Here is a 21,552-nt window from a genome sequence, read left to right as displayed (position 1 = left end):
GAGCTATTAAGAAGATTTCAAAACACTTCTTCAGAGAACTGGATTGGTACTTTTTCTGCATCGCTGTCTCCCCAGCCTCTTGAGGACTAATTCTTTTCCCTTTCAGGTTTCTCTCTTCCTCTCGCCCTCGCTTACTCCCAGCCTTTGAGAGCTGCATTTGCAGTAAATCACAGAAATGTTGCTGATGTCAGCAGCACTGATACTGCATTAGAGGAGCTGCTGTAGAGGAAATTATCCAGAGGGTGATGCTGAAATGCAGAGCCATTTTGTAGCGTGTTTTGTAGAAACCGTTTTCTCCCCTTGACAGATCTCATTCATTTTTGCAACTTAGTAGGCACAGTGGAGGAAGAACCACCTAAAACAATTTTTTTCTCCATCTAAGTTTTTTGTCGGAGTTTTAGTGACAATGAATGAGCAGGGTACACTGAGCAGCTAGCTACATTGGCGAGTGAAGACGGCTGAGGCTGCTTGCAAAGCAGAATGTACTGGGGCGTTGAGACTCCATCTCAAAGACCCTGGGAGAAGGGCAAAGCGAGGGCACACCTCATTCTACATAAACTGTTCTTAAAAATAGATAAGCATAAACCAAAGCCCATTTTAGAGGCACACAGAACTTGGTTTTTAAATGCTTTTTGCAAGAAATCCTTTTGGAGAGTAAATATCCATCTTGCAGAGGGATTTTCATATACAATTCCAGGTTTGTTTGTAGTGAGATACAGTTGCATATCTTCAAGACATGTAACCTGACTGCCATCTCTGAGCAGGGAAGCAGGGCAGCTTGCCGCGCAGCACTGAGGGCCAGCTGAGGAAGGACACTCTGGATTTAGAATGGCAGCAATCCCTGAGCCTGTTCTGTTTCCCTGGCAGCGTTCAGCAGCCTGGATGAGGACCCTATGCAGAGAAGAGGAATAATGTAGAAGGGGCTATTTCCAGGTAGTTAGTTCCAGAAAAGGACAGGAGGGAAGGGAGTTGAGTCTGTGAGCTGAAGGGTGTAGTGTTGAACGTGGAGTCTAAGCTGAGTGGGGTAGGAAGAAAGAGGACGTGGGGAGGGCATGAGAGGGGGCAGGAGAGTAGAGGCAGGATGTGATGGGGGAGTAATTAAGCGAGAGAGCCGGAAGAATCGGATGTGCAAGTCAGCAGCAGGTTTCTGTAACTGAGTACTTCTTAGGTGGGGATGTTTCTCGCGACGACGCTGACGAGGTTCAGGATGTGGTCCAAGAGGAGGCAGTGGTCGTGGGTGCTGTTGGTGCCCCACGAGCTCTCCCGGCGCGCTTTCCTGGCCCTCTGCACCCATCCTTCAGAGTCTGTGTCCTTTCCCCTTGTAGCGCGTGCCCACAGCCTTTTTCAGAGGACTTCCCTGGGTTTACTGGTGCCTCTTTTCAGCAGTGTTTCAGGGTGTTTGTCTCCCCTAGGGCTTTTCCGTAGCCAGTGACAGGTCACAGGAGTGAAAGCCTAGCTCCCTTGCTTTAGGGTGAGACAAACGCAGGGATGTAATTTATGCTGCAGAGCCCCCACGGGCTCAGGCAGAGACCAGGGGCCTCACCTGGAATTGCACCTTTGCTTGGTTTCTTGCCCTTCGTTTTCCTGCTTCTTCGCTTCCTTGTGGGCTCTTCTGAAAGCACTGCTTAAATAACTTGCTTACAAACCAATCTTCATCTCGGGATCTGCTTCTGGGGAACCTGACCTGAGTCAGTGGTTGAAGTGGAATGGAGATGGTAATGGTGCTGAAATCAGGGAAATGGGAGGCGCGGGTACTGGGTGGGTTCTCTGTGGGACATTAAAGTCATTCAGGAGGAAAGCAGGACCTGGATGGTGGAAGGCGCTGGGGAGAAGTCAGGTCTACCACTGACAGCCATAAAGCAGAGTAGGAAGTAGAGGAGCCAGAGGGCTTGGGTCTCAAAGGAACAGGGCCTTTGACAGAGTGTGGAGTATTGGTTTTCTAGGACAGCCTGGTCCTGATGCTGTGGGTGAGGGAGATTGAGCAACCTCTACCTGAATGCCACCCTTAGAGGGCAGTATCCTCAGGGGAAGCCCAAGTGTCAGGGAAGAATGCGGAGGAAGTAGGGGAGGTCTTCAGTTCTGCAGCAGGGGGTCCTGCGGTATCTTTGGAAAGGTTTGGAATGGGAGAGGAAGGGCAGGTTGGATCAGAGCAGAGGAAGCAGAGAGTAGAAGACAGATCAAAGCTACATGGAGGCCTCACTGGCCTTGCACTTCTTAAAAGAATTGATCCTTTTCAGCTTCCTGGTGGATGGTGGCTTGGCAGCCCGAACTCTGAGTGTAGAGTTTGGTACTATTCCTGGCACAAAGTTGGCATGTATTGGCTGAATAAGTGAACAAATGACACATCAAGTTTCTAAATACTCCTTTTTCGTTATTGTAAAACATTAGCACACTCATCACTTCATTGTATTTTACGCTCTGATAGACACGGAATTTATCCAGGTACCTGTACGCACCTGTGTCACCATCGTAGGGTGGGATGCAATGAACAGATTTCCTGAGGTTAGAGAATTAGGCAGTAGCATGGGTTATGGACTTAAGTCACAGAATCTTTCTCCCTAATGGATTAACACTGTTTTTTTGGTTTTCCTTTCTGCTGTGGATCTGTAAAAATAATTGGTTAAATGAATATAACTACTCAGGATCTATGTGTTTGTGACCACTGATACCGAAGGGACTTTATTGAGGCTGGAGGAATGCCTGTGGAGGGCGAGGTAGGGCTGGCGAAGTAACACGGACCCTGAGGCCATGTAAAGAGTTGTGGCATTGTAACTGCGGGGGGGTTTAAGAAGCAGCTAGATTGGAATTTTAGAAGGATCTCTTGGCTCCAGCCTGGTTGGGAGGGGTCCCCTGCAGAGAGCTGCAGGAAAGGTAACTAACTGCTTTTGATGTGACACTTGGGAAAGGCAAACCTAGCTTGAAGGAATGGGTCCTGACAATAGGATTTCAAACGCTTGGCCCCAGGGTAAAGGAGGTGTTTTGAGAACTGCAGCTGTTTATATTATTTTTAATCCCAAAGGGAAGGGAAAAAAACCTTTCCTTTTAAAAGTGCTCTAGCTAATTTAAATTGTGGAGGAAAAACTTAGAGCAGGAGACAAAATATATTATTCATGAAGCATTTTGGAACAAAGGAACCCCAGCTGTGGCTGTGCACCTTTCAGCCTTGTGGCTGTGCACCTTTCAGCCTTGACCGTGGAGTCAAAAACGACAAATGAGTCCATCTCGCCAACATGGCAGAGTCTGGGGTCTGTTGGCAGAACCAGAAGGTAGGCAGCCCTGGATCCCGAAAGATGAGCAGACCTGTGGGAAGTGCCTGGGCTGTTCTGACCAGCTCAGCACATACAAGAAATACCTCCGGCTCTAGGCTCTTTGTGCTCCTGTGCGTAAGTGAGAGTTCATTTCACTGCAGCAATAAAGGTATCTCGCTTGCTAGCAGGAGTAACCTATAATGCTCAGGAATTCTGGAACAGAGGTCTGTTGAAGAGAGTTTCCTGGAAGCCAGGGAGAGAAAATGGTCTATGAGAAGGCCATTAATGAGCAGTAGGATAATCCTACGAGACAGTAATCAGTTCATCAAACACACCCTGAGACCTCTAGCAGACCAGGCCTTGGGAATGATGCTGGGGGTGGAGTGGAATAAGATTGACCACCTTGGGGACTTCCGTGGTGGCGCAGTGGTTAAGAATCCACCTGCCAATGCAGAGGACAAGGGTTCGAGCCCTGGTCTGGGAGGATTCCACATGCTGCGGAGCAACTAAGCCCATGTGCCACAACTACTGAGCCTGCGCTCTAGAGCCCGCGAGCCACAACTACTGAAGCCCGCAGGCCTAGAGCCCATGCTCCGCAACAAAGAAAAGCCACCGCAATGAGAAGCCCACGCACCGCAACGAAGAGCAACCCCTGCTCGCTGCAACTAGAGAAAGCCTGCATGCAGCAACGAAGACACAACACAGCCCAAAATATAATTAATTAATTAAAAACAAAAAGGAAAAAAAAAAGATTGACCACCTTTGATGTCTAGGAAGCCACACCCTGGTGCTCCCCCTTTGCTCTCTCATTCTTTCTAGTTCTTCCTCTGTTGTCTCTTACATGTTCCTCCCTTGAGCACCATCTTTTACTCTCTTCTCATTCTGCATCTCCTTCTGGACCATTTCATCCAGTCCTGTGGCTTCAATATCACCTATATTCTCATCACTCTCAAACCTAGGCTTCCAGCTAGATTTTGTCCCTGAGTTCCAGTCCCCTAAGTCTAATGTCTGCTGGGTATGGCCACCTGGATGTGCCACAGAAGCTGTAAACCCAGGCCTCCTGCCTTTTCTGTCCTGGAGAACACCACGCTCTTCCAACCAGGTGCTTGGGTGTCATCCTGGATCCTGCCCTCTCCACACTTCTCACTTTCTGTCAATCACTAGGACCCGTGGATTTTACTTCCTTAACACCCCTTGTCTCTGACCCCCTCCTCTCCATCCCTTGTGCTACTGCCTGAGTTGAGGCCTCCATGCCAAGAGCCTCATTCTCCAGGCCCTGTCTGCTGGTGAAGGCCCCTGACTTTGTGCCATGCCATTGGCTTATAAATACAACAAGAGAGTTGGGGAAGATAGGAGAAACCATCTACTTACTAGTCCTGAAAGAAGAAAGAAGTCAGTGATCCTTTGAGCCCCAAATGAATCCAGCAACCTTTGTTTTCTTCTCAGGCTGGGGGTGCATTAATGGGCCAGGGCTTCAGCCTTTGGGTCCTCAAACCCGAACTGATGCTGTTTGGTCCTAGTCAGAGGAACCCCAGGAAGGCAGGCTGGAGGGAAATTCTGCCTGCTTGCTACCAGAGAGGTGATTCACCAAGGGTGATTCATTCCATTCAACGGATTTTTTTTACCCCCCCCCAAATATTTTGCACCCATGAGTAAAAGAGAACCTTCTAGCCCTTTGTGAAGAGAACAAGAAAGCTCAGAACTGAGCGTTTGGAGCACAGTGAAGTGGATTACAAGCTCTCCTTGGACTATTTGCTTTCTGAGAATTTTGACACCTTGACTCAGGATGTCTGTCTGTGAGAAAACAACAACAACCACTAGCACCAGATTCAGTGAACTCAGCAGTCAGACTTTCCTTTGGGCACGTGTGCAAACTTGATATCATAAATGCTGGCATAAGGCAGATTTGTGGATGGATGGATGAATGAATTCAGGAATGAGCAAATTGTACCTAGGAGCCTTCCAGCTGTAGGCACTGTGCTAAGCTCCACATTGAGATGTAGAGAAAATCTCAAGGGGAAGGGCATCTGGTTGTACTGAGGGGTGGGCAGTCAGGGAGGACTTCTTGGAGGTGGTAACACATGAAGAGAGTTTTGAAGTATGAGGAGCAGTTGGCCAGATAAAGAGTGAGAAGGCGAAAGGTATTGGGAAGCAAGACCTGTTCCTCTGGGCTCGGCATGCAGGGGCCTGGGTGTTGCTTGCCTGGGGCAAACGTTGCTTGTGGGGAGACAGCCAGGCATGAGGTCCTGGAAGGGAGTCTTGCTGCAAGCCATGGAGCCTGCATGTTCTTCTGAAGCTCTGTGGTGCCTGGAGTGGAGCTTGAGGATGAGGTGGGTGTGGTCAGCTCCACGCCTTGGAGAGGCCCCCTGGAGGATGTGGAGGGTGCATTTAAGAGGGGCAGGTCTGGAGGCTGTCCCAGCAATTCAGGTGAGAGCAGGCGGGGACAGAGCCGAGTCAAGGTGGCAGCACATTCTTACCTCCTTCTTCCTCCCCTTTCAGTCTTGCTTCCCATTGTCGTGGCTCTCTGTCCCAGATATTTCACGATACCTTGGTCTCTTCCATCTGGAAACAAAGCCTGAAGTTTTTAAGGAGGGCTAGAAGGAGAGGGCAATGATAAAACCTAAAGGGAGAGCCTCGTCTATGGTGGCATTTTGGGGACATGGCTTGGTTATTTAGTATGTCTAGACTGAGTGTCATTGCATTCTTTTTTTCTTTTAAAAAAATCTTTATTGGAGTATAGTTGATTTACAATGTTGTGTTAGTTTCTGCTGTACATCAAAGGGAATCAGGTATACGTATACATATATCAACTCCTTTTTTAGCTTCTTTCCCCATACGGGTCATTACAGAGTATTGAGTAGAGTTCCCTGTGCTATACAGTAGAAACTTATTAGTAATCTATTTTATATATAGCAGTGTGTATATGTCAATCCCAATCTCCCAATTCATCCCCCCTCTTTACGCCCTGGTAACCGTAAGTTTGTTGTCTACATCTGTACCTCTCTTTCTGTTTTGTAGATTAGTTCATCTGTACCTTTTTTTAGATTCCACATATAAGCTATATCATATGATATTTGTCTTCCTGTGTCTGACTTCACTCAGTATGACAATCTCTAGATCCATCCATGTTGCTGCAAATGGCATTCTTTCATTCTTTTTTATGGCCGAGTAATATTCCATTGTATATGTGTACCACATCTTCTTTATCCATTCCTCTGTTGATGGACACTTAGGGTGCTTCCATGTCCTGGCTATCGTAAACAGTGCTGCTGTGGACACTGGAGTGCATGTATCTTTGCAAATTATGGCTTCCTCTGGATATATGCCCAGGAGTGGGATTGCTGGATCATATGGTAACTCTAATTTTAGTTTTTTAAGTAACCTCCATACTTTTCTCCACAGTGGCTGTACCAATTTACATTCCCACCAACAGTGCAAGAGGGTTCCCTTTTCTCCACACCCTCTCCAACATTTATTGTTTGTAGATTATTTGATGATGGCCATTGTGACCAGTGTGAGGTGATACCTCATTGTACTTTTGGTTTGCATTTCTCTAATAATTGGATTTTAAAATAAAGGCTGTTACAGTGATGGTCATTGCATTCTTACCGGGACCAGCTTGATCGTGTCTAAGGTGAACCTGTCACATGGAAACAGGAAAAACAAGGTCTGGCTGCAAGGTATGTGGAATCAGACGGAGCACACACATTCTCTTGGCTGTTCTTAGAGGCAGATCATGGCTGAAACCAGCTGCTGTGACAACCGCGGGGTGATGGGGCTGGAATGGTCTCTTCCTCGTCTCTCCTTCCCTCTTCCCAACACCCACCCTCTGGTCCAGCCAGGGAAGGCTTTTGGGGATTCCAGGCTCAGCTTTAACCTGGGGCTCTATGGAAGCTCTGAGCTGCCTATGCAGGTGGCCCTGGGACAATTCCAGACCCGGGGGGGTTGGTGGTGGTTGGTGAGGGGAGGCGAGTGCTCACTGCCTCTCACCAGCGTGTTGCAGTCACAGCTGTACTTTGCGTGGGTTGACAGGCAGAGTCATGTCGCTATGTGACAGTGGTACCTCCAAGGTGGCTGCATTTCACGTTCTCAGGATACCCCGAATCCCGTTTGATACCCAGCATCCCGAATGCCATTTGTTCCAGGTGCTGTGGAAGAGTGCGGGTACTCGGGGTTAGGGGTCTGAAGCTGGATCCAAGGATGCCACTGCTTACTAGCTTGTGATAGGCTAGTCAGTGTCACCTCCCCTGGCCTCAGTTCCTCACCTGTCCAAGGGGGATAGATAATGACCACGGCCCACCACAGAAGGCTTTGTGAAGATAAACTAGATCTTACATCAGATCTTTGTCAACTCTCCCACTACCTCTGAAGGCAGGGATGTGTCTTATTCATATATACATCCCCAGGGCCAAGCATGGTGCCTGGTGAACTCATGTGTTTGTTGATTGAATGTATGAACGGATGATGCAGTAAAGTGTACGGGGCTTGGGAAAGCCTGAATAGTATAAAATTGAACAAATTCAAACAAGAAGAAAAAGATTTCCACATGTGCCCCCATATCCACCCACATGTACAGAAAAAATGGAATGGGCTACTGTTTGGGAAGAAGCATTGTAAAATGAAAATTATTGTCTTCCAACATTTTCTTTCTCATCAAGTCTTGGCAGCACTTTTGCTGCCAAATCCTTTCCTGTTGGCGTTGTGAAGTCCGATAGGCCATTACTTTATATGCCTCATCCATTATTGACACATTTTAGATGAAAGGGCTCTTTCCACCTGGAGTTTCTTTTTTTCCTAGTTTTCTGTTCCTACGGTCCAGAGAACTGACTTTGAGGTCAGGTTATTCTAATTTTAATCCTGGCTCCACCACCTTCTGGCCACCTGACCTGGGCTTAGTCCTTTAAGCTCTCTGGGTCTCAGTTTCTTTGTCTGTGAAGTGGGCATGTGTGGCGGCCGTGAGCAGGCATGCGCCACGCAGGCCTCCAACTGGAGGGAGTATAACTGAGCAAGAGCCCGGCTGCTGCTCTGGCATCCTCTGTGGTCACACTTCCTGTGGGCTGCTTCCAGCCCGTGGCCGAGGGCAGCAGGGACCCTAAAGCAGGCCTCTCCCGGGAGACACAGGACTCCTCAGATGGCTGACCCTGGCTCAAGAACTCCTTGATGGCTGTGCTGAGCCTTCTTGGGCTGCAGGTGGTCTAGGACTCCCACACCCTCCCTTCCTTCCCGCTCTCCATCAGTGGAGTCAGACTCACAGTGTGTCTGCTGGCTGTCCTCGCCACCTGACTGCATTTCCCTTAATAAAATCCATACACATTTATTTTTATTTTTTTGAATTTTTGAATTTTATTTCATTTTTTTATACAGCAGCTTATTAGTTATCCATTTTATACATATTAGTGTATACATGTCAATCCCAATCCCCCAATTCATCCCACCACCACCCTCACTCCCGCCACTTTCCCCCCTTGGTGTCCATACGTTTGTTCTCTACATCTGTGTCTCCATTTCTGCCCTGCACATTCAATCCCCTCTTAGCATCTGCTTCTGGGAGGACCTGGACTCACACAAGGGAGGTAATACCTCATGGTGAGGACCAAATGCGACAATGTAAACAAGCGCTTTTCAGAGTCACAGGCACAAAGTGAGTGTGCAATAAGTGGCAGGAACTCCTGTTATCTGCACCACCACTGTCACTATCATCTGGCCGATTTTGCTTCTTTGGTGGCTCCAGGCACAGAGAGCTCCAGTGGCAGATCCCAGGTCACACGGCAACTTAGTATTAGAGTGAGAGGAACCGTGGTTTCTGAGCAGAAGAAATAGATTAAATAAAACATCCTTTGTAAAACAGAAATATAGATCAGTGGAACAGAATGGAAAGCCCAGAGATAAACCCACGCACATATGGTCACCTTATCTTTGATAAAGGAGGCAAGAATATACAATGGAGAAAAGACAGCCTCTTCAATAAGTGGTGCTGGGAAAACTGGACAGATACATGTAAAAGAATGAAATTAGAACACTCCCTAGCACCATACACAAAAATAAACTCAGAATGGACTTAAGACCTAAATGTAAGGCCAGACACTATAGAACTCTTAGAGGAAAACATAGGCAGAACACTCTATGACATAAATCACAGCAAGATCCTTTTTGACCCACCTCCTAGAGAAATGGAAATAAAAACAAAAATAAACAAATGGGACCTAATGAAACTTCAAAGCTTTTGCACAGCAAAGGAAACCATAAACAAGATGAAAAGACAGCCCTCAGAATGGGAGAAAATATTTGCAAATGAAGGAACTGACAAAGGATTAATCTCCAAAATTTGTAAGCAGCTCATGCAGCTCAATATCAAAAAAACAAACAACCCAATCCAAAAATGGGCCAAAGACCTAAATAAACATTTCTCCAAAGAAGATATACAGATGGCCAGCAAACACATGAAAGGATGCTCAACATCACTAATCATTAGAGAAATGCAAATCAAAACTGCAATGAGGTATCACCTCACACCAGTCACAATGGCCATCATCAAAAAATCTACAAACAATAGATGCTGGAGAGGGTGTGGAGAAAAGGGAACCCTATTGCACTGTGGGTGGGAATGTAAATTGCTACAGCCACTATGGAGAACAGTATGGAGGTTCCTTAGAAAACTAAAAATAGAACTACCATACGACCCAGCAATCCCACCACTGGGCATATACCCTGAGAAAACCATAACTCAAAAAGAGTCATGTACCAAAATGTTCATTGCAGCTCTATTTACAATAGCCAGGACATGCAAGTGACCTAAGTGTCCATTGACAGATGAATGGATAAAGATGTGGCACATATATACAATGGAATATTACTCAGCCATAAAAAGAAACGAAATTGAGTTATTTGTAGTGAGGGGGACGGACCAGAGACTGTCATACAGAATGAAGTAAGTCAGAAAGAGAAAAACAAATACTGTATGCTAACACATATATATGGAATCTACAAAAAAAAAAGGTTCTGAAGAACCTAGGAATAGGACAGGAATAAAGACGCAGATGTAGAGAATGGACTTGAGGACACAGGGAGGGGGAAGGGTAAGCTGGGACGAAGTGAGAGAGTGGCATGGACATATATACACTACCAAATGTAAAATAGATAGCTAGTGGGAAGCAGTCGCATAGCACAGGGAGATCAGTCAGTGCTTTGTGACCACCTAGAGGGGTGTGATAGGGAGGGTGGGAGGGAGATGCAAGAGGGAAGAGATATGGGGATATATGTATATGTATAGCTGATTCACTTTGTTATGAAGCAGAAACTAATACACCGTTGTAAAGCAATTATTCTCCAATAAAGATGTTTAAAAATTAAAAAAAAAAGCATCCTTTGTAAACTTATCCAAGTTAAGGAAAAGACACAATCCAAATCCTTTTCTCGCCATCGAAATGTGCAGTCATCTTTGCTAAAGCAACCTACTCCATTTTTCATCAAATGCACAAAACGTTTTGTAACATTCTGAGGTCCCTGCCAATACTCGTGATATGTACAAATATACTTCAATCAGTAAGTCAGGGCGGCTTGCATTTCCCAAGAACCATGAGGGGGTAAAAAAAAAAAAAAAGAAAAAAGCGGTCATTGTTATTCACATTTGTCATATAAGGAAACAGAAACTAAGTGGCGGTTTCAAGGTCACCCAGACACTGGTGGGTTTGGGATCGGAACTCTCTGGGTTTTGTTTCTGGTGTTTTGGAACTCAGGGATTGGTGGATTCTATTCAAACTCTGCTCCTAGGCTCAGTCTCTTAGCAAACTGGCACCAGGAACTGTCCCGCAAAGACCTTTCTCAAGCCCAATTCTGCCCAGCCTCAGGGGTGCTAGAAGCCCTGGAATCATCCATGATGCAAATAAAGTCAGTGAAGGAAACTGATCTCCATGCTCACGGCCATCATTTGTCACCCAGAGAGGCTTCATCCTAATGTTTTTTACCTGATGCTGTGGAGCATGTTCACTAAGTAGACTGTCAACCCCGTGAAGCTGGGAGGGACCGTACCATATCCCCACCACAGCACAGCCCCATTTGGTGCTAAATAAATGCTTCCTCTTGAGGGTGGTGGTGATTCTGATGGGGCTTCTGTTTATAGTCCGAAGGAGTCATCATCATCGTCACCAACAACAGAGAACAAATATTTGCTCTTGGCCAGGCACTGTGCCAAGAAATGGAGATCCAATGATGAAAAGTCAAGCCTTCTGCCTCCAAGGAGTTCATAGTCTTGTGGGGAGATGGTCACGTCGAGTCTGCCTGGAGAGGCCAGGATGGCTTCACAGAGGAGGCAGCTTGGAGTTGAGACTCAGGAGGCCGGGAGTTCCCCAGGCAGATGGGGGTGGGGAGGGGACTCCTGGCAGAGGGAACACACGTGAAGGAGTGGAGGTGTGAACAGAGCACTGCTGTGTTAGAGGACCTGTCCAGTGTTGCTGGAATGTCAAGCTGTTTTCCATATGACCCTGCCATCCACCACTGTAGGCGTGGTTTGGAGGTGCCAACATTTCTTCCTGCCTTTCCTTTTTCATTAGAAGGTTCTTTTCATCAGCCATCAATGATTGGCTTCCCACTATGTGTCAGGCACTGGGCAGGTTACTGGGGTACAAGAGATGAGGGGGGTCGACACGGTGCCTGCTCTCCTGGAGCTCTAAGTCGAATGATGAGCAAACAGGTTCTGTGAACATCATAGTGCAGAGAGTGGGGGCCAAGGGAGACCTCATTTAGTGGGGGGGGTGTATTAGTTTCCTGTGTCTGTTGTAACAAATTGCCACAAACTTAGTGGCTTAAAACAACACAGATTTATTATCTTATGGTTCTGGAAGTCAGAAGTTAAAAATCTGTCTTACTGGGCTGAAATTAAGGTCTAGGCGGGGCTGGATCCTTCTGGAGGCTCTAGGGGAGAGTCTGTTCCTTGTCTTTTCCAGCTTCTAGGGACTGACTACATTCCTTGTCTTATGGCCACATCACTTGGACCTCTACTTCTGTCCTTACATCTGTTTCTTTCTCTGACCCTCCTGTATTCCTCTTATAAGGACATTTGTGACGACACTGAGTCCACCCAGATAATCCAGGATCATCTCCCCAACTCAAGGTCCTTAACTTAATCAGATCTGCAAAGTTCCTTTTGCCGTGTAAGGTAACATATTCATAGGTCCCAGGGATGAGGATTTGGGCGTCTTTGGGGGCTGTTATTCTGCCGACCACAGAGGGAGCAGGCGGAAGGGGAGGAGGTGCTTCTAGAAGTGGTATTTAACCCCCAGACTTACGGGTCAGAAGGTGGGTGAAAGTGGAAGCAAGGAGGTCACTTATGAGGCTGTTGGATTAGACCAGGCAGGATGTGATGGTGGCCATGGTGATGGTGAGACGCACAAGGGATTAAGATACAGCGAGGAGGGCGAAAGAATGGGAAATGAGGACAAAGTTGAAAGAAAGCAGGCCTGGGCAAGGCTAGACTTCTCTGTATCAACAAGGGCAAGTTGCAACCTGAATGTAATGCCTTTAGGGAATATTAGCAAGAACATAATGCCCAGGGTGCTAATTCTAATTCTTGAGTCAGAGATTCCAGAGAGTTCTGTGTTCATGTAGGTCAGAAGGAAATGTAACATTTACTGACTTATTTGGTAGAATAATGTACAACAAAAAGCTGATATTCAACTTTGGTTTCCAAAGAGAAAATCTGATTTTGAGGTTCTACGAGGAAAGGCAGACTTTACAAACTAGATTCTTCCAGGTGTTGTCAGGGTCATTGGTGTTTGAGTGAGGACGAGTGACATTCCTACACTTTTATTTACCCTGAGTTCCCCAAGGCAGAGATAGAGCAGTTTAACTCTCACTGAGTGGGACTGTTTGCCTCACTTAGATAATTAGGTTTGTCACCTCCTAATATACATTATTTACACAACAGCCAAGCTGCACCTTGACAGAGGCCATAATAAGCATTAGTATTATAAAAGGAGAACAAAAGCGAAGGAAAATGGCCATTCGTTGTGCACCAGGCCGATTTCTGAAATGTGTGATACCATTCTGTGTGCGACACTGCGCTGAACTTCCTGCCGTTCCCGAAGAGTCCCCAAATTAACATATTTATATCCAAGGTAATGAAATTGCCCTTACAGAGAGCAGGGACCTTTGAGAATTCAATGTGTTCAAACCAGGGGAAGTTTCTTTTCCAATAACTTATTATTCGAGGAAAATAGAAGAAAAATTCTATCATTAATAGATCAGAAGTGATTACATGTAACTCATTGCATTTTCTATTGAGAAATACATTTAGGGTCTATTTTATTATTCTACTTTTTTCAGGAAACCAAGTTAACTGGAATATAACATCAGTCTTTGATTCCTTCCCTCATTATCACCACCTTTCTTTTTGCTTACCTTTAGTAGTTGTCAGAAACCCAAACTTTCTTTACACTGATTGATTTTTTTCAATTGAAGTATAGTACATTTACAATATTATATTAGCTTCAGGTGTAAAACAGTGATTCAATATTTTTATAGGTTATACTACATTTAAAGTTATTACAAAAAATGGCTGTATTTCCCTGGGCTGTTCAATACATCCTTGTTGCTTATTTATTTATTATGTTAAGCCAATGAAAACTTTTTTCTTGATGTTTAGTTGATTTACAGTATTGTATAAGTTTTAGGTGTACAACATAGTGATTTGCAATTTTTAAAGGTTATACTCCATGTATAGTTATTATAAAATACTAGCTATATCACCTGTGCTATACAATATATCCTTGTAGCTTATTTATTTTACACATAGTAGTTTGTGCCTCTAATCCTGTACCCCTATCTTGTCCCTTCTCTCTTCCCTTGCCCCACTGGTTACCACTAGTTTGTTTTCTTTAAAATTTATTTATTTTTGGTTGTGTTGGATCTTTGTTGCTGCGTGCGGGCTTTCTCTAGTTGTGGTGAGCTGGGGCTACTCTTCGTTGCGGTGTGCGGGCTCATCGTAGTGGCATCTCTTGTTGCGGAGCATGGGCTCTAGGTGCACGGGCTTCAGTAGTTGCAGCACATGGGCTTGGTAGTTGTGGTTCGCGGGCTCCAGAGCGCAGGCTCAGTAGTTGTGGTGCATGGGCTTAGTTGCTCCGTGGCACGTGGGATCTTCCCGGACCAAGGCTGGAACCCGTGTCCACTGCACTGGCAAGCGGATTCCTAACCACTGCGCCACCAGGGAAGTGCCCACTAATTTGTTTTTTATATCTGTGAGTCCGTTTCTCTTTTGCTGTATTTACTAGTTTGTTTTATTTTTTACATTCCACATATAAGTGATATAGAGTATTTGTCCTTCTCTGTCTGACTTATTTCACTAAGGAAAATATCCTCCAAATCCATTTGTGTTGTTGCAAATGGCAAAATTTCATTCTTTTTTATGGCTGAGTAATATTCCATTGTGTGTATACACCACATCTTCTTTATCCATTCATCTGTTGATGGACACTTCCATATCCTGGCTGTTGTAAATAATGCTGCTATGAACATTGGGGTGCATATATCTTTTCGAAATAGTGTTTTCATTTTCTTCAGATATATACCCAACAATGGAATTGCTGGATCATATGGTAATTCTATTTTTGGTTTTTTGAGGAACTTCTATACTGTTTTTCATCATGGCTATACCAATTTACAATCCCAACAGTGTATTAGTGTTCCCTTTTCTCCACATCCTTGCCAACATTTGTTATTTGTAGACTTTTTGTTGATTTTGACATTTTGCCATTTTGACAGGTGTGAGATGATATCTCGTTGTGGTTTTGATGTGTATTTCTCTGATAATTAGTGATGTTGAGGATTTTTTAATGTGCCTGTTGGCCATCTGTATATTTTCATTGGAAAAATGTCTGTTCAGGTCTTCTGCCCATCTTTAATTGAGTTTTTTGATATTGAGTTGTGTGAGCTGTTTATCTATTTTGGATATTAACCCCTTATCGATCATATCATTTGCAAATCTTTTCTCCCATTCAGTAGGTTGTCTTTTTGTTTTGTCAATGGTTTCCTTTGCTGTGCAAAACCTTTTATGTTTAATTAGGTCCCATTTGTTTATTTTTGCTTTTATTTATTTTACCTTAGGAGGCAGATCCAAAAAAATATTGCTATAGTTTAAGTCAAAGAGGGTTCTGCCTATGTTCTCTTCTAAGAGTTTTATGGTTTCAGGTCTTACATTTAGGTCTTTAATCCATTTTGGGTTTATTTTTGTATACAGTGTGAGGAAATGTTCTAATCTCATTCTTTTACATGAAGATGTCCAGTTTTCCCAGCACCATTTATTGAAGAGACTGTCTTTTCTCCAGTGTATATTCTTGCCTCCCTTGTCATAAATTAATTGACCATAAGTGTATGGGTTTACTTCTGGGCTCTCTATTCTGTTCCAATGATCCATGTGTCTGTTTTTGTGCCAGTACCATGCTGTTTTGATTATTGTAGCTTTGTAGTATAGTCTAAAGTCAGGGAGCATGATACTGCTAGCTTTGTTCTTTTTTTTCAAGATTGCTTTGGCAATTTGGGGTCTTTTGTGGTTCCATATAAAATTTAGGATTATTCTAGTTCTGTGAAAAATGTCCCTGGTATTTTGATAGGGATTGCATTAAATCTGTAGATTGCTTTGGGTAGTATGGACATTTTAACAATATTAATTCTTCCAATCCAAGAGCATGGGATATCTTTCCATTTCTTTGAATCATCTTCAATTTCCTTCATCAGCGTTTTATAGTTTTCATAGTATAGGTCTTTCACCTCCTCGGTTAAGTTTATTCTTAGGTATTTTTATGTGATTTTTAAATGGGATTTAAAAAAACCTTTCTCTTTCTGATATTTCATTATTAGTGTATAGAAACACAACATATTTCTGTTTATTAATCTTGTATCTTGCAACCTTGCTGAATTCATTTATCAGTTTTAATAGTTTTTGTGTGGAGACTTTAGGTTCCTCTATATAGAGTATCATGTCATAGTTTTACCTCTTCCCTTCCAATCTGAATACATTTTGTTTCTTTTTCTTGTCTGAATTCTGTGACTAGGACTTCCAATACTATGTTAAATATAAGTGGAGAGAGTGGGCATCTTTGTCTTCTTCCTGAATTTAGTGGGAAAGCTTTCAGCTTTTCACTGTTGAGTATTATGTCGGTTGTGAGTTTGTCATAAATGGCCTTTATTATGTTGAGATATGTTCCCTCTCTACACACTTTAATAAGAGTTTTTATCATGAATGGATGTTGAATTTTGTCAAATGCTTTTTCTGCTTCTATTGAGATTATCATGTGATTTTTATCTTTCCTTTTGTTAATGTGGTGTATCACATTGATTGATTTTCAAATGTTGAACCATCCTGTGACCCTGGAATAAAACCAACTTGATCATGGTGTATGATCCTTTTCATGTATTGTTGGATTTGATTTGCTAATATTTTGTTGAGGATTTTTGTGTCTATATTCATCAGAGATATTGGCCTGTAATCTTCTTTTTTTTTGTATCTTTATCTGGTGTCAGGGTAATGGTGATCTCATAAAATGAATTTGGGAGTGTTCCATCCTCTACAATTTTAGAGGGGAATATTTTGAGAAGGAAAGGTGTTAGCTCTTATTTATATGTTCGGTAGAATTCCTCTGTGAAGCCATCCCATCCTGGACTTTGGTTTGCTGAGAGATTTTTTTTATTACAATTTCAATCTTACATCTGTTCATGTTGTCTTTTTTTCCTGACTCAGTCTTGGCAGGCTGTACATTTCTAGAAATGTGTCCATTTCCTCTAGGTTGTCCAATTTGTTGGCATATGACTGTTTATAGTATTCTTTTATGATTTATTGTATCGCTGTGGTATCAGTTGTTATTTCTCCTCTTTCATTTCTTACTTTGTTTATTTGGGTCTTCTCTCTTTTCTTCTTAATGAGCCTAGCTAAAGGTTTATCAATTTTGTTTACTTTTTCAAAAAACCAACTCTTGGTTTCATTGCTTTTTCTATTACTTTTTGGTATCTATTTTATTTATTTCCTCTCTGATCTTTATTATTTCCTTCCTTCTGCTGACTTTGGGCTTTGTTTGTTCTGCTTTTTCTAATTTCTTTTTTTTTTTTTTTTTTTGCGGTACACGGGCCTCTCACTGCTGTGGTCTCTCCCGTTGCGGAGCACAGGCTCTGGACACGCAGGCTCAGCGGCCATGGCCCACGGGCCCAGCCGCTCCGCGGCATGTGGGATCTTCCTGGACCGTGGCACAAACCCGCGTCCCCTGCATTGGCAGGCGGACTCTCAACCACTGCACCACCAGGGAAGCCCTCTAATTTCTTTAGATGGAAGGTTAGGTTGTTTATTTGAGATTTTTCTTGTTTCTTGAGGCCTGTATTGCTATAAACTTCCCTCTTAGAACTGCTTTTGCTGCATCCCATAGATTTTGGAAAGTTGTGTTTTCATTTTCATTTGTTCAGGGTTTTTTTCTGATTTCCTTTTTGATTTCTTTGTTGACTCATTAGTTTTTTTAGTAGCATGTTGTTTAGTCTCTGTGGATTTGTGCTTTCCCCATTTTTCTTTCTGTAGCTGATTTCTAGTTTCATACTTCTGTGGTTGGAAAAAATGCTTGATATAATTTCTATCTTCTTAAATTTGTTGAGACTTGTTTTGTGGCCTGGCATGTGACCTATCCTGGAGAACATTCTGTGTGCACTTTAAAAGAACGTGTATTCTGCTGTTTTGGGATGGAATGTCCTGTATATATATATATCTATTAAGCCCAACTGGTATTGTGTCATTTAAGACCACTGTTGCCTTGTTGATTTCCTATCTAGATGATCTGTATATAGATGTAAGTGAGGTGTTAAAGTCCCCTATGTTATTGTATTGTTGTCAATTTCTCTCTTTATGTCTGTTAATATTTGCTTTATATATTTAGGTACTCTTGTATTGGGTGCATACATGTTAATGAATGTAATATCCTCTTCTTGTATTGATCCCTTTATCAATATATAATGCCCTTCTCTGTCTTTTGTTACAGACTTCTAAAGTCTATTTTGTCTGATGTGAGTATTGCTACCTCTGCTTTCTTGTCGTTGCCATTAGCATGAAATATCTTTTTCCATGCCCTCACTTTCAGTCTTTGTGTGTATTTAGTTCTGAAGTGAGTCTCTTTGTAAGAAGCATATAGGTAAGTCTTGTTTTCTTATCCAATCAGCCACCCTGTGTCTTGATTGGAACAGTTAGTCCATTGACATTTAAAGTAATTATTGATAGGTGTGTACTTATTGTCGTTTTGTTATTTGTTTTCTGGTTGTATTTATAGTTCTTCCTTGTTCTTTTCTTCTTCTTTTAGTTCCTTCACTTATTTGATGATTTTCTTTAGTGGTATGCTTTTCTCTCTTGTTTTTGTGTATCTGTTGTAGGTTTTGACTTGTGGATACCATGGGGTTCATATGTGTTGACCTGTATCTATTTGTTTTTGTTTGTTTGTTTGTTTTTTTGCGGTATGCGGGCCTCTCACTGTTGTGGCCTCTCCCGTTGCGGAGCACAGGCTCCAGACACGCAGGCTCAGTGGCCATGGCTCACAGGCCCAGCCGCTCCGAAGCACGTGGGATCTTCCCGGACCGGGGCACGAACCCGTGTCCCCTGCATCGGCAGGCGGGCTCTCAACCACTGCGCCACCAGGGAAGCCCATCTATTTGTTTTAAACAGGTAGTTCTTCAAGTTCAAACACATTCTAAAAGATCTACATTTTTTATTTCTCCCACATATTTTATTTTTGATGTAATATTTTTCATCTTCATGTTTATCCCTTTACTGATTATTGTAGTTATACTTGATTTTACAACTTTTTTGTCTTTTAATCTTTGTACTAGCTTATTTAAGCAGTTTATCCTCAGCCTTTACTGTATATTTTCCTTTACTAGTGGGATTTTTCCTTTCCTATAGATACTTCTTCTTGTAGCCTTTTCTTTTCCACTTAGAGAAGACCCTTTAACATTTCTTTTAGGGCTGGTTTGTATTGATGAACTCTTTTAGTTTTTGCTTATCTGGGAAGTTCTTTATCTCTCCTTCAATTCTAATTGATAATCTTGCTGGATAGAGTGTTCTAGGTTGCAGGTTTTTCCCTTTCAGCACTTTAAATATATCATGATACCCCTTCTGGCTTTTGCAAAGTTTCTGCAGAAAAATCAGCTGATAGCCTTCTGGGGGATACCTCGTATATGACTCTTTGTTTTTCTCTTGCTGCCTTTAGAATTCTCTCTACCTTTTGGTGTGGGTCTGTTTGGGTTCATCTTGTTTGAGACTCTCTGTTCTTCCTGGAGTTGGATATCTGTTTCCTTCTTCAGATTTGGGAAGATTTCAGTCATAATTTCATAAAATATATCTTCAACCCCCTTCTCTCTCCTTCTGGGCCCCCTATGATGTGCATGTTGGTACACTTGATGTTATCCTAGAGATCTCTTAAACGGTTCTACTTTTTAAATTTATTTTTCTTTTTGCTGTTCTGATTGGGTGATTTCTGTTATTCTATCTTCCAGATCCCTTCTATGTTCTTCTGTGTCACCTCATCTGCTGTTAATTCCTTCTAGTGTGTTTTTCATTTCAGTTATTGTATTCTTTGGTTCTGACTGGTTCTTTATTTTACATTTTTTAGTTCCTTGTTAAAATTCTCATCTATTCTTTTACCTAATTCAGTTAGTAGTCTTATTACTAATGCTTTGAATTCTTCATTTGGTAACTTGTTTATTTTGATTTCATTAATTATTTTTTCAGGGGTTTTCTCTTGCTCTTTCAATTGAGAAAATTCCTCTGTCTTCTCATTTTCCTTATCTTTCTCTGTCTCTATGAAATTAGGTAAAAGTTACCCATTGCTCCTTATGTTGGAGCATTCCTTTACAGTCTGAGTCTGCCAGTGGCTTTGGTGGGAGAGCTGGATTTGATGTGAACGCAAGCCATATCTTTCCTCAGGTTGTGCTGACAGCTATTATCTTGGTAGGAGGTGGGGATGGAGATGGAGAGACTAGGGCTGGAGCAGGTGTGAGCTGAAGCTTCTGTGCTAAGTGTCCATGATCACCCAGTGGGGGAGCAGGGTCAGGTTCCAAGTTGCTAGAGCAGAAGCCGTGAGAGTTGGGCTTCCAAACCGGCTCAGTTCCCTTCAAGTATGTGCTCTCCCCTTCCCAGCACTGGCACCCTCACTCCAGAGTAGAACAGTACTGGAGCAAGAGGAGCTAGCACAGGCACTCAGTGAGGGCTGGGGTACAGTCCGTGGCGGTCCAGCCACCATCAGAGATCTGGACTGCCTCTGATGTGCCACTTGTATAAGTGAAGCAACGGCTGCCTCTGCCCTTCTCAGATGTTGCTTCAGGTTTGAGCTACCTCAGTGTCTCACGACTAAGGTCTCTCCTTGGTCATGGCAGCTTATTCCAGTGTGGAGCTGTGATGGGAGGCAAACAAGGCTGGAATGTTCACTTGGATCAGGCTGGTGTATACACTGGGGAAGTCATGGGAAACCAGCCAGCCACCTGCTTGATTTCAATTTGCCCTCTCGTCCCTGCTTCAGGAGCAAGCCAGCACAAGCACACTCCTCCTGAGTGGAGTCCAGGCTTCCCACAACCCTCCTGTTAGTCCCACCAGCCGTCCAGGGGGTCATCTTCTTTTTGTAGGACCCCAGGGTTGGGGCACCCAATATGTGGCTTGAACCACTCACGTCCCAGGGAGTGTCTCCACCCATGAAATCTCCCTTCTCCTCTGAGTCCCCTCCCAAGGACACAGGTCTCAACCTGTAGATGTATTTTTGATGTGTTTGTGGGGGGAGGTGAATTCCATGTCCTCCTGCCTGTCTATCTTGATCTGAGTGTCACTGTGTTTGGTTTTTGACTCTTCATTATAGCAAACTCACCCTTCTTTTGTTTTGTGACCATAGACCTGGATAAAAGAACTTTTAAACTTGCTAGATGCTCATCTCTTCTATACTCTTGGTATTACCTAGCCCTCAGCACTTGGACAATTCTGCTGGGTATCCTTCTCCTACCTTTTCTTCTCCAAATTGCATAATATGTCTCTTTTTAAAATATCATGGTTTGTTGCGTGTCTTACACATCACTTAACAAGGAAACTAAGGGAGAAAATGAATGAGAAATAACAGAGACATGGCTTTCAAATTTGGACCCTTGTAGAGAAATATAAACATTTCAGACTCAATTAATATTATTTTTTTGTGTGAAAACTAGAACACCTGGTGCTCACTGTTTTAGAATTCAACAGACACCTAGCAACTGATTGAATTCCCTCACTGCAGGCTTGGTGAACCAGTTTTTAATCCTCACATTTGAA

General features: G+C 43.4%; 1 protein-coding gene across 1 annotated transcript in view; it reads left to right on the top strand.

Moving 5' to 3' along the window:
- Positions 1–21,552, top strand: part of KCNK10 (potassium two pore domain channel subfamily K member 10) — a 142,325-nt gene that overhangs the window by 41,604 nt on the left and 79,169 nt on the right. The window lies entirely within an intron of this gene.

Source organism: Delphinapterus leucas, chromosome 2 (assembly GCF_059928025.1).
Source record: "Delphinapterus leucas isolate spDelLeu-1000000601 "Yukka" chromosome 2, BTC_Dleu_Yukka2, whole genome shotgun sequence".
NCBI lineage: Eukaryota > Metazoa > Chordata > Mammalia > Artiodactyla > Monodontidae > Delphinapterus > Delphinapterus leucas.
The sequence above is the reverse complement of the archived record's forward strand: the minus strand, read 5'-3'. Positions and strand labels throughout refer to the sequence as shown.